This window comes from Scyliorhinus canicula, chromosome 9, assembly GCF_902713615.1.
Source record: "Scyliorhinus canicula chromosome 9, sScyCan1.1, whole genome shotgun sequence".
Classification (NCBI taxonomy): domain Eukaryota; kingdom Metazoa; phylum Chordata; class Chondrichthyes; order Carcharhiniformes; family Scyliorhinidae; genus Scyliorhinus; species Scyliorhinus canicula.
Genome location: NC_052154.1, coordinates 47,551,901 through 47,565,692, shown reverse-complemented (window position 1 = coordinate 47,565,692; position 13,792 = coordinate 47,551,901). Strand labels below are relative to the sequence as shown.

General features: G+C 45.8%; 1 protein-coding gene and 1 long non-coding RNA gene across 2 annotated transcripts in view; one reads left to right on the top strand and one right to left on the bottom strand.

Moving 5' to 3' along the window:
- Window positions 1-13,792, top strand: part of LOC119971294 (multidrug resistance-associated protein 9-like) — a 331,741-nt gene that overhangs the window by 113,874 nt on the left and 204,075 nt on the right. The gene's annotated exons all lie outside the window — the stretch shown is intronic.
- LOC119971297 lies at window positions 7,196-12,684 on the bottom strand. Its single transcript, XR_005461798.1, has 3 exons — window positions 12,642-12,684; window positions 7,620-7,684; window positions 7,196-7,284 (listed from the first exon to the last, which is right to left on the bottom strand). It is a non-coding gene; the product is annotated as an uncharacterized LOC119971297 (long non-coding RNA).

Below are 13,792 nucleotides of genomic sequence, written 5' to 3'. Positions count from 1 at the left end.
TACAGGTGGATGTGTTGGTCTGTATACTGAGTGTGTGTGTGTGTGTGTGTGGGGGGGGGGGGGGTTTGTTTGGGGGATTGCTATTGTTTTTGTTTGTTTTCTCTTTTGTTTTTTATTTGATAAAAATGTTGACGGTGAGGATACTTAAAAGATTTTTTAAAAAGACAAAGGTCAGAGATTCGGCTGACAGACCACCTCGGCTGCTGCAAATCACATGGCGGTAAATCGCGCCCCTCATCTTGCATGTGACTGTTTCACACAGGTTTGCTGCTTTCTGAGCTATGTCCTAGGCTCTGCACTGACCACTGGCTACATACTTTACCCTCTGTGGATTGTGTCACTCTCCAGACCTCCATTGGTCCTATTCTCTGTCAAGTACCTTCTCTGCAATGCTTGCAGCCCCCGCCTGCCCTATCAGATTGCAACACCGTCTTATGTTTTAACAGCTCATTCACAAACTCTATCTGTCACTTGTGAAGGCGATGGTCATGATACTCTGTTTCTTTGGTTGTGTGATCAAATCAAACTCATTCGAGCATTTCTGTTCCGCATCTTTCTCATCACATATGTTACCACATTCGCTCTTGAGCATATCTATTGGTGTGACCATTCAGCAATCTTATTCTGGCATGTCATCTCAGTTTCCTTCATCTTCTGCATCAACTGATCTTCTGTTTGGGTATGAGGCACTCTTTATGTTATAAATGGAAATAAGGAGTTCTTTATACCAAACATCCAGTTCCTTCTCCACCCTGAGGTTTTTTTTCACTCTACCACCATGGGTTGCAGTTTGGTCTAAGCCCGCTCCAGCTCCATCTCCCTCAGTCAGTTTACCTATTTCTTTAACAGCTTATTTTCCTTCTCTTGATAACCAGTTGAAGTATCCTTGGATGAACTAACAACTTCATGTGGCCCTCGGTGCTAAGAGAGTTCTCTGCAGTGAGCACAAGCATCAACCTGTGCCCAACTTCATTCCAACTGAGTTTTGTTTCTCAACTGTTGCAGTCGCAAACTCTCCCTCAGTTGAGAGCTGATTGTCTGTTTCTGATGCTTCAGCTGTCCTCCTTGGTTTCTGATCTTTCTGCTCAGCGTATTCTAGTTTTATTCTTAGTCCATTTGTCTCATGGAAACAGTGCTCTATCAGCGTGTCGACCTTCACTTCCAGTTCATTGGGGAAATTTCCTACTCCTCTTTCCACCACTTAATACTGTGTTACTGTTCACCTAGGTGTTCTTCCACGATCACTGTGGCTTTCTTTGGGCCATAATAGCTTTCTCCAGCCAAAAAGGATCACAACAATCCTCTGGACCCCACTCTTCTTTTCCATTCAGTTTATCCATCTCTGGTTCCCTTTCAAGGTGAATCAAGGACAGCGTGGTGGAGAGTGGTTAGCACTGCTGTCTGACAGCTCCAGGGACCCGGGTTCAATTCTGGCCTCAGGTAACTGTCTGTGTGGAGTTTTCACTTCCTCCCTGTGTTTGCGTCAGTTTCCTCTGGGTGCTTTGGGTTCCTCCCACAATCCAAAGATGCGCAGGTTAGGTGGATTGGCCATGATAAATTGCCACTTAGTGGCAAAACGAAGGTTAGGTGGGGTTACTGGGTTACGGGGATTGGGTGGAGATGTGGCCTTAAATAGTGCGTTCTTTCCAAGAGTTGGTGCAGATTCAATTTTTCCAAATAGCTCCTTCTGAACTGCAAAACAAAATTCTACGAATCCAACATTCTCTCTAACAATATTTGATAATTATATCTTTTTTATGAACAGATGAACGTTTTCTCTGCCAAAATCTCAGACCCTCAATGCCTGCAGCCCACCAGCACAGGGATCGCTACCCTCCCTATCCCCCTCCCCCCCACCACACACTCCCATTTCTCCCCCCGCAAGGCTCTGCTTAGGTTGGGAGCCTAAACCCTCTTCACTTTCCTGTGCTTTTGGAATAGATTCCGAAGTTCCTTTGGGTACTTTTCCCTTTTTACTTTTCACACTGCTCCCTGTACCCTCCTTTCTTTGTTTTTCTCTTTTAACTTCAGTTCCCTTTTTTGTAAGCTTGAGATCACACCCCTCACTTCTGAGGGTTATTTTCTCTTTGTTTGCATTTTTTCCCAAACTTCTAACTGTCCTCGCCAATTCAGGTTTGCTCTGCTTCTGTCCCTCTGGGTCTAGAACTATCTGTTCACCCAACAGACATTCAGGTGAGTTTTTCCTTCCTTCAGAGTTTAATTTAACCAAATACTCAAAGGTTGGTTGCATCCCCGTAATCAAAGCCATCCTCATCACCAATGTAGTGGCCTGGCAGCGATGAGGCGGGCTCTTCAGGGAACAAACAGAGTTTATTGATAACAAAGAACAATTGTACAGAGGTCACTGGCCTTGTTGCCCTGGTGCAACATGGAGCTGCTCTAGCCTTTACATCTCTATTACATGACTCTCCAATGTATTCTGTCTGAGAGGGGACTACACCTCTAGGGTGATCGCTGCTCTCGGTCCCCATCGATTCATGGAGCCATGTGATCATCCTCTGCTGTACTTTCTTAAGGAAACATGATCCTCAATCCACTACAGAAGCTTACAAAATTTGTTGTACTACTAGTTCATCCATTTACCCGAAAGCTAATGGGGAGGCTGAATGACGTGTGAGGTTGAGGAAGGCTTTTTGAAGAAATATCAGCTGAGAATTCTTTTGCTACTATTACACACCACGCCAGAAGAGTCTGGCTCTGTCCAATCATCTAATAGGTAGACAACTACGGACTCAACGTTCTGTTCTTCTACACATGTTTATGCCCTGCCTCACAGCAACAGATCTACAGGGAGTAAGGGAGATGGATGATGAATATCATGCAAAGCAAACCAGAAACTACAATAAGTGTCATAGAATATATAACTTACCACAACTCCAGGCAGGGGAGTCAGTACCGATTGTGACAGCCAGGTTTTGGAATAAGCACTACATCCGAAATCTAATCTTGTGGAGACTGAAAGTGGCCCAATGAGAAGAAAAAGATGTGTACTCATATCTACAAGAAGACCTTAAGGACCAGTTACCCAGAAGATCAGGAAGATTACCGGGACATTGATCTAGTAGTCTCTGATAATTCACATACTACTTTACCCAGTTCAAAAGAAAACGTGGAGAGCTTGAATCCTATACATCCTCCAATTGAGCTGCAAATAAAGTGAGCGAGATTGATGAAACCACCACAGCACTATCTCTGTGAACTGGGCATAAAGGCAGAGACTTTGGGGGGGAGGATGTAGGATAACAAACCAGGCATATGAAATTTGTGATGGTACTGCAAGCTCAATCTGTGACGAGCCACTTCACACACCAGCCCCTTTCCTTTCTGGCCTCGATTTGTGATTCTGAAGGTTTCGTAGCAAAATCTGGGTGGTGTTATGCTGAATGTAAATGACTGCTACGAATTGCTGAAGGTCATTTCATGTTTAACCCTTTTTGCTAGGAGAACGATGGGGTTCATCCCATCAATCTGCATTAGAATCAAACCAAAACCACACAGGGGAAATTTTGCACTTACCCACAGTGTTACCCAGTCTCTAAAAATGTCTGATTTGAAAGGGACTTCTGAAAATATTTAAAATTGCCCATTGCAGATTACCAAATCGGAACTAACATTTGGCTATTATTTGGAAAAGTTGACTAAGGTACCATTAAAAGTAAATCTCTTTATTTTATTATATAACAGTATTTGCATTCCATAATGTTGATTATTGGACATCTTTTGTAATCTATAATGGAAACAAAAATTAGTGTAAAAACTGAGAATAGTAATTGAATCATGCATTTACTTTTACAGAACAACACGGGCAGCTTACAAAAGATGAAGTGAACAAATCAGAATCAACATCAGGAAAAACATTTCATTATTATTTTATGGCAGGAGGAGGTAAGAAACATTCATATCCCTTTAAATTGTGCCCTATCCATGAGACTGTTTTCTATTCGAGTTCAACTGTTCATAACAATGGCAGCCATTTTATTTAAGGCAACTACCACTGTCATTGAGAATTCCACCATAGTTTAAAGCATGTGGTTGTTACTATTCTTTCGACAGACACCTCGGGCCCGGATGCTGTTCACGCCGGCGGCAACCACACCTGGTTGCTGCCGGTGTGAACATGGCGCCAAAGGTGAGTTTGTGGCTTCTGGGGGGCGGAGAGGGGAGCGAGCACCACGGCCGTCCTCGGTAGGGGACTGGCCCGCGATCGGTGCCCACCGATCGTCAGGCCGGCGTCTCCAAGGGACGAACTCTTTCCCCTCCGCCGCCCCGCTAGATCAAGCCGCCACGTCTTGCGGGGCAGCGGAGGGGAAGACGGCATCCGGGTTTCGCGACAGCGTCGGGCGTTGCGGAGAATTACGCCCCTCGACCTGTCCATTATGAGTCTGTTACACATCCTAGATATTGCTGCAGTATCCCATATGCTTTCTTATCCACCTTATCTACTTGTCCTGCTGCCTTCAGGGATCTTTGGACATGCACCCCAAGGTCCCTTTGATCGACTGAACTTCCTGATGTCCGACCATTCATTGTGTATTCCCTTACATCATTAGTCCTCCCAAAATGCATCACCTCACACTTTTCAGGGTTAAATTCCATTTGCCACTGTTCTGTCCATCTGACCAGCCCATCTGCAGTGTCCTGTAATCTAGACTTTCCTCCCTGCTATTTACCACACTATAAACGTTGTGTCGTCTGCAAACTTACTGATCATACCATCCACATTCATGTCTAGATCATTAATGTACACTGTATACAGCAGGGGACTCAGCACTGATCCCTGCAGTACATCACTGGACACGGGTATCCAGGCACAAAAACAACCTTCGACAATCACTCTGCCTCCTGCCACTGAACCAATTTAGGATCCAATTTGGCAAATTGCCCCGGATTCCATGACTCTTACCTTCTTGATCAGTCTCCCCTGCGGACGCTCACCAAAAGCCTTACTGAAGTCCATGTAGACTACATCAATGACATAGCAACCTACTCACATTCAACCATTCATATGACATACATAATATAGTGCCTAATAGCACATTAGTTATTATTACTTATGTAGTTTTAATATCACACCTTGATCTGTCAAGGTGATTTGAATCCCTGCTGAATGATGCTGAGCCAGATGTTTATACAGGTATTCTCATATTGCCACATCAATTTATAACATCCAGTCAACCAGTGGAGCTGAACCATAAAACTGTTTTTCAGAAACGCAACCAGTGAAAGAAATATACCATTCGGTGTTCGACAACATAGTGTGGGGGGCCATTTTTCCCGTCCCCGTTCCGTGTTTCTCAGAGTCGGGAGGCAGCCTGCCATTGCCAGTGGCAGGATCTTCTGCTCCTGCCACTGTCAATGGGATTTCCCATTGAATCCATCCACCACTACCTGCCGGGAAACCCGTGGTAGGGGTTTGGCGTTGGCAAGACGGGAAGATCCCACTGGCAAGAACAGCTGGAAAATCACCCCGCCCCGCCGATCATGTCTTTAAAATTGCCAGTACTTTATCCAGAGCTAATACCTGACTTTAATTTGTTTAATCTTGGGTGTATCTATCAGTACATTTTCCCAATAAATACACAAATAATGTCGGACCATATCATTCACGTAAAATTATTGTTCTGAAGAAGGAGCTGCATCCAAAGTTATTTTACCTGTACTTTCTACAAATGCTTTCTGACATGCTCTGTTCATGTAAGTCAGCATGAACACCGTAGCACAGTGGTTAGCACTGAGGCTTCACAGTGCCAGGGTCCCATGTTCAATTCCTGGCTTAGGTCACTGTCTGTTTGGAGTCTGCACTTTGGGTCGGGGGGGTCGGGTCGGGGGGGTCGGGTCGGGGGTGTGGGTCGGGTCGGGGGGGGGGGTGGGTCGGGTCAGGGGGGGGGGTCGGGTCGGGGGGGGGGGGGGGGGTCAGTTCGGGGGGGGGGGGTCGGGTCGGGGGGGGGGTCGGGTCGGGGGGGGGGGTGGGTCGGGGGGGGGGGGGTGGGGTCGGGGGGGGGGGGGGTCGGGTCGGGGGGGGGGGGGGTCGGGTCAGGGGGGGGGGTCGGGGTCGGGGGGGGGGGGGGGTCAGTTCGGGGGGGGGGGGTCGGGTCGGGGGGGTCGGGTCGGGGGTGTGGGTTGGGTCGGGGGGGGGGGGGGGGGTGGGTTGGGTCGGGTCGGGGGTGTGGGTTGGGTCGGGGGGGGGGGGGTGGGTCGGGTCGGGGGGGGGTCGGGTCGGGGGGGGGGGGGTCAGTTCGGGGGGGGGGGGTCGGGTCGGGTTGACATTGATCCTGAGCTGCTGCGACCTGTCTGGTAGCGGTACATGAATTTTAGTTGCTGTATCTATGCTCTGGATATATATTAACATTACCTGTCTAATATTTTTCGCTAAAGGTGCACGGACGAATTCAAACCTCTGAAATTGTAGCTTCTATGCCTGTGGCCATGTGGCCATCCGCCATGTTTGTGCGGGGCGGCGTGGGGGAGGGCGGCCACCGCGCATGCGCTGGTTGGCACCGGCCCAACTGCGCATGCGCGGGACCCGAGTCTTTTACGCGGCGCCGGGTCTCTTGACGCCGGTCACGCACTCCTTGATGGCGCCCCCTAGCACATGGCGCCCCGGGCGACTGCCCGCGTTGCCGGTACCTTGAGCCGGCCCTGGGTACTCCGGTTTCCTCCCACAGTCCCGAAGGACGTGCTGTTACATAATTTGGACATTCTGAATTCTCCCTCCATGTACCTGAACAGGCACTGGAATGTGGCGACTCGGGGAATTTCACAGTAACTTCATTGCAATGTTGCTGTAAGCCTACTTGTGGCAATAATAAAGATTATTACATTATTAGATTAGGTATCTTCTGTTTTTTTTTCACATTTCCAGCATCTGCAACATTTTGTTTTTTATACAACTGTCTGGCAGTTTGTTTGTGCATTTCCACGAATGCACCTTATGAATTCTGCAAAATTTTACTCTTTGAATTCTTGAAACTAGTAGGAATCACTTACTTTAGACATTTAATGTCCCATTCTGAGCATTCCACTGTGTCAGCTCAGGACTGATTTGCAGCAATGACACAGCAATGTGTGATTCACTTCATACCTTTCATATTAATTTAGTTTCAGTACTTTTTTGATGTGCATTTTCGAAAATGATATTCACTGCAGAACATTTATTGCATTGTTTATTCTGATTTATTTTCTAGGATACATGCTCTTTCTATTTGTTTTCTTTCTGTTCATCCTTATGATTGGCGGTATAATCTTTAATGGATGGTGGTTAAGCTATTGGATACAACAAGGAGCCGGGGTAAGTTCTCCTGATACAACTAATGCAAGAAGTCATCTGTAAATGTCTGAAAAGTTTAATCTTTTAAATTATTTTCATATTTTGTTCAAGTTTTTAGAATAAATTACCTCTCCAAATTTTGAAAGAGAATTCTTATAATTCTATTAATTAAAACATCGCAAATGGTTAATTACTGTATCATGCATTCATTATATTAAACATAGCAGTTTTCCAGTGTTAAATATTATAAATATAATTAGAAAAACATAGCAAGCAAAAGAGTATTTCTTAATTCCTGATATTTGAATAAATGGACAAGTTACTTAATTACCTTCATTACAAGTCACTTCGGTGAAAACATGATTTGTGATGATCAATTCTTTGAAGTCCAAAGTGCTATTTGGGCACCAATACAAAATTGAACAAAATTACTGGGTCTATCACAATTTAAGGAATATTCTTTGCTTCAGTTCATTGTCCGATTTAGTTTGTCACAAAAAATCGCTTTTATTTGAAAACTGGATGACCAAAAGGCTAAACCATTTATGTGACATATGCAAACAACATTCCTTATACCATTAAAATTTTTAAAATAATAATTTTATAAATGAATTAATGAATATGACACTGAAATCCTTTCCTCTGAAATGATATATGGGTAAGAGGTTTCCTCTTTGCATTTAAAGAGCATGGGCCAGATTTTAATTTTGGTTGAGCACAATACCAGGGTCCAAGGTTAAATTACAAGAAGTGATTTCAAAAATCAGGGCTGCAGTCTCTGTAATTTTGAAGCTTACGGGCTGATTTGATTGACGTTTTCAAATATTAAAGGGAACAGTACGAAGTCTTACAATACCAGGTTAAAGTCTAACAGGTTTGTTTTGAATCAAGTGATTCAAAACAAACCTGTTGGACTTTAACCTGGTGTTGTAAGACTTTCTATTGTGCTCACCTCAGTCCAATGCCGGCATCTCCACTTAAACGAAGGGGATAGGTTAGATAGAGAGAAACCATTTCAACTGCTTGAGAAGAAAATGTTGTGAAGGCTGTTAAAAAGGTAGCCATGATCCATGGCATTATTAATAGCGAAATAGAGTACAAAGCAAGGGGGCGGAATTCTCCGCTCCCGGAAAAATCGGGAGGGCCGTCGTGAATTCGGCCGAGTTTCATGACGGCCTCGGAGGCCGCTCCTCGCCCCCTATTCTCCCCTCCCGGCGGGGCTAGGAGCGCCGCTCCGTAACACTCGGCCTCCGGGCGGCGCACCGAGAGTGACGCGACGGCGGCGCCTATGTGATGTCAGCCGCACATGCGCAGGTTGGCCGGCACAACCCGCGCATGAGCGGCTGACGTCACGACGGTGACAGCTCGAACCCGCGCATGCGTGGTGGCCGTCTTTCCCCTCAGCCACCCTGCAAGACGTGGCGGCTTGATCTTGCGGGGCGGCGGAGGGGAAATAGTGCGTTCGATGAGACGCCGGCCTGACGATCGCTGGGCACCGATCGCGGGTCTGTCCCACTCCCGAGACAGTCGTGGTGCTCATTCCCCACCAGGCCCCCTACAAGCCCCAAAACGGGCATCTCACGGCGATTTTCACGACGGCAGCGACCAGGTGTGGTTGCCGCCGTCGTGAAACGGTCACGAACGGCAATGCCGCTCGGCCCATCCAGGTCGGAGAATCGGCGGTCGCCGTGAAAAACGGCTGAGCGTCGATTGCTCCGAGCAGGGGGTGAGAGAATCGCGGGGGGCGCCAGGGGGTCGTCAAATTAGTCGGGGGGCCCTCCCGCGATTCTCCCACCCGGCGTGGGGAGCGGAGAATCGCGCCCAGGAACTTTGCAAAATCTGTATAAAACAATGGATAACACTCAACTAGAATATTTGTTCAATTCTGGGCACCAAACTTTGGGAGGGCTACAGGACAGATAGGAGGTAAAAGAGATTTACCAGAAAGGTCCAGGGTCGACACTTTTCAATTATACAGAGAGACTAGAGACACGGTTGTTCTCCTTAGAGCAGATACAGTTAGATAGAGATGTTTAAAATCATGAAATTTTTTAAGAGTGAATAAGAAGAAACAGTTTCCAGCAGCAGAAAATCCAGTAATCAGGAAAGACGGATTCAATGCAATGGGTAAAATAACTTGAGGCGGCATGAGGTGAAGAAAACTTGCATAGCAAGTCATTGTGGTCTAGAATACAGGGTGGTGAAAGAAATTGGATAAATATGTGAAGGGATAGAAATTGCAAGAATATTGGGGAAAGACTATGGGATGTAGAACCAAATTGATATATTTACCAATGAGCTGGCAGATAGGCGCTGGGCCACATGGCTGTATCATAGTGTCAGTTAATGCTTCTGAGAATAAGTACACAGATAAGTTACAAACAATAAAACATATTGCATGTACTTTGACAGCAGAAAGCACTTTCAGATGTTAATATCAGAAATAATTTATCAATTGCATCTAATGTGTACAATAGTTGCCAGCAATGCAAGTGGTACAATAAATGCAAATTATGCAGTCAACAACAGCATGCAGCCAGGGGCAACTGTAATAATGATTGACGCCTCATTAAACACACAGAGTACAGAAAAAAGTCAGGAAAATTTATACCAGGGTGATTGTCCAGAGGCTTTCCATGACTGGTTCAACAGCAGATTATCAATATTCTGTGAATTTCTCAATTTAAAAGCCAAAGTTCTACACAATTAAACTGAGAGAAAATCTTAGAGGAATGGTAAAGTGGTGTGCAAAAATTCTTTGATCTGTTCTATGCTGATTTGTTGGATTGAAACAGAGCGATAAGATGCAACTGCAGCAGCCATTGTTTTTAATGGAACAAGATGAAAGTCTATTTAAAATTTTACAAAATCTTAACAAAATTAAAAATCCTCATTTGGCACAACATTACTGATGCCCAATTCACAAACAAATTAGTTAGAAATTATGCTCTTTAGCAGGGTTGAATTCTGCTGCATTGGGAGTGGAGGGGTAGGAATTTGGGGTAAAATCCATTTCCAGCCCTTTCTGGCTACAAATGCAAATTGTGATGAGAAAGCGCTTCTGAAAATGAAATTAAATGAAAATCGCTTATTGTCACGAGTAGGCTTCAATAAAGTTACTGTGAAAAACCCTAGTCGCCACATTCCGGCGCCTGTCCGGGGAGGCTGGTACGGGAATCGAACCGTGCTGCTGGCCTGCTTTAAAAGCCAGCGATTTAGCCTTGTGAGCTAAACCAGCCCCTCCAGCGCTCATAGGAAATTCCAGCAAACTTCTCACAGCTCAGCTTCAAGAATGCAATTTCAAGAATATAATTTCTATTGTATGCTTGATGTCGCAGGAACAAAACTTCTGACATTGACTAATTTATATTTAATTCTACAAAGGCTGACTGTCTTGCACAAAGGAACAACACCACGACAGTGGATTGCAGCAGCATCACTGACAACCCCCAGCTAGGATTCTACCAACTAATCTTTGGAATGTCCACTGTTGCAATAATTGTTCTGAGTGTCTTTAAGGGATATGTTTTCACTAAGTTTACCTTGAAAGCTTCTTCTACATTACATGACAATGTATTCTACAAGGTAAGATGCATGTTTGATACAGAATTTTATAGATTTCAGTTATAAAGCCTATTTTCAATAGTAGATAACAAACTAATATATTGAAACTAATATATTGAAATACAAGGCCAAACTCTTTGTGCCCTCCCCTGTGGCGTAGTTTGGTGGAGGGGTGGGAGCATTTAATTGGGTCGAAGGGGAGCAGATTGGGACCTTGCCATCTTCCGGTGGCGCAGGCTGGGTGGGCCGAAGGGCCTATTCCTGTGCTGGAACAAATACATTTTCTTTGTTCTTTGTTCCCGCCGCTCTCCGAGGTAAGTCCATGGCGGGAAGGCCGATGGACGGTTTTCATAAACCACGACCCATGTTGAGCTCCAAGGGAATAAGGTGAGGCTAGATGGCCTCTACATTAATGCTAGGTGCTTTATAGGTAAGACCGATAATTTAAGGGCATGGATTAACACGTGGATTTGTGATATTGTTGCCATCACATAGACACGGCTGAGGGAGGGTCAGGACGGGCAACTCAAAGTTCCGAAATATAGGATCTTCAGTTGAGATAGGAGGGGGTGTAAAAGAGGGGTTGGTGTCGCATTATTAATTAAGGAGTCAGTTATTGCAGTAAGGAGGGATGATATTTTGGAAGGGTCTTCAAATAAGGCTTTGTGGGTAGATCTTAGGAATAACAAGAGGACAATCACATTGCTCGGAGTGTATTATAGGCCCCCAGTCAGCAGGCAATAGAGAAGCAGATATGTAGACAATTCACTGACATGTTTAAAAATATAATAATAGAATAATTATATTAGGGTATTTTAACTTCCCAACATTAATTAGAAGACAGTACGGTGGTGCAGTGGTTAGCACTGCTGCCTCACGGCGCTGAGGACCCAGGTTCGATCGCAGCCCCGGGTCACTGTCTGTGTGTAATTTGCATATTCTCTTGTAAAAACACAAGGGGTTAATGTAGATACATGTAGACTAGCTAGACACTAGAGGGAGCACCAGAGACATCACACACACAGACACTCAACCAATACATCAGTTAGATCGGACACGACCAATGGGCATCCACGATACACACTGAGGTGACACGACCACAGGAGGGCATTACACCAACCCACATATAAAGGACATCACACACGATCTGCCTCTTTCCAGTGGAGACAGTCAGTAAGTATAGACACTGGGTTGATTCGATATCATTCCCACCACGTGGACTGTAGCAATCTGGTTAGTCAGCTGAGTAGCTATAGAGGATTTACAGTAGTGTCGAACCCGAGTTTATAGAAGTGTATATAGTTTTAATAAACGTGTTGAAGTTATCTCCACGTCTGATCCTTCCTTTGTCAAGTGCACCACAAGGAAGCCGCTTATGCTACACCTAGAGCATAACAATACATGATACCAGGAGTGAACTGTTTCAATCTGTATAGACATACCTCAGCGTACAGTGACAACCAGCAACAATACCCAGGCAAGGTGTTCGAGATCCGGGTTCCGCAGCGGCTCCAGTGCCACGGCGATCTCCGCGAAAACTGCCGGCATTCCGGCAAAGGTTTGAGCTCTTCCTGGTGGCAGCCGACCTACAAGATGTAGCCAATGCTGAAAAGATAGAGCTTCTGCTCACCATCGCTGGCGCCGGGGCAGGAAGAAATCTTTCAAAATTAAAGTTCTCCAGAAGTCAAAAAAGGAGCAACTTCCAGGCAGTCCTGGACAAATTCGACAAACATGGTGAAGAAACTCACCCCAACCAGCCAAAGAAGGGTAAGAAAAGCCTTCTACTTACCACGAGGCCGAGATCCCGGAGCTAAGAACTATTTTGATCGGCGGCATCTTTGGAAAGCAACTGCCGAACGGGAAGGTACGTTTTGCGCATGCGCGAGAAGCCGTACATGCGCAATGGCAAATACGGCCCGCAGTCCAGGGACGCTTCCTACGTCTGACGTCACATGCGTCATACGTCAGAGGCCCCATTTAAAGGGGGAAACGTCCCAAATCAACAAAAACATCTCTTAAAGCCTGTTAAAAACCACCCTCCTTGCACCTGGAATGAATGCACAATGCCTAAAATTGAATCAGAACATGAAACTTACCTCCAAGGAACCCTGCAACAAGCAGTTACCTATGCCCAAACCAATGATTCCAACCTGGAATACTTTGAGACCGACCTGTTTATTTTTTCTGGAGCCCCATGTCAGCTCCGACGCAGACAGTGATGATATGGTCCGAGAAGACTATGACAAACCTTCCACCTTGGGAGGCTACCCCCGTTCTAAATCCGACGCAGACGCGGATTAATTCTTCGCATTTTGAGGATCTTCAGCCCAGCATCTGCGACAACCCAACTCGTGAGTGCAGGATTATGCTGCGGCCTGAAATCAACAGAGAGTGGTACAAGCCCACAGAGAGCGGCCTGCTGCCACACAGAGCATGGTCCACGCACCGCCAAGGGCTCCCGACGCTACGAAAGAAGACACGCAAGACACCACACTGCAGTCCTTGCCTGAACAAGAAGTGACTCCAGTGTCACAAGCCTCCACAGCAAGCTCGTGGACAGACTCCACGATTGAAGAAACGCAAGACTCCAGAGTACAGTCCTTGCACGAACAGGAAGAGACTCCAGTGTCACACGCCTCCACAGCTCCACACGACTCCACGATTGCAGACATGCAAGACCTCCAGTGTACAGTCCTTGCACATACAAGACGTGACTCCAGTGTGAAGTTAAAATCACCACTATTCTTAGAATTCCCCCCTATACCAAAAAGGGTCGATATTCTAAATGTGAACAGGGATTCTCACTCCCTGACTCCGATACAGGCTTCGGTAGGTGCTATTCAGGTCAAACTATATTTTCAAGTTATCCCTCGGTATAACCCATACCTTCACCGAAGAATTTTACCTACTTACCCCTTAGTAGCATCGATGTCCTGGGTC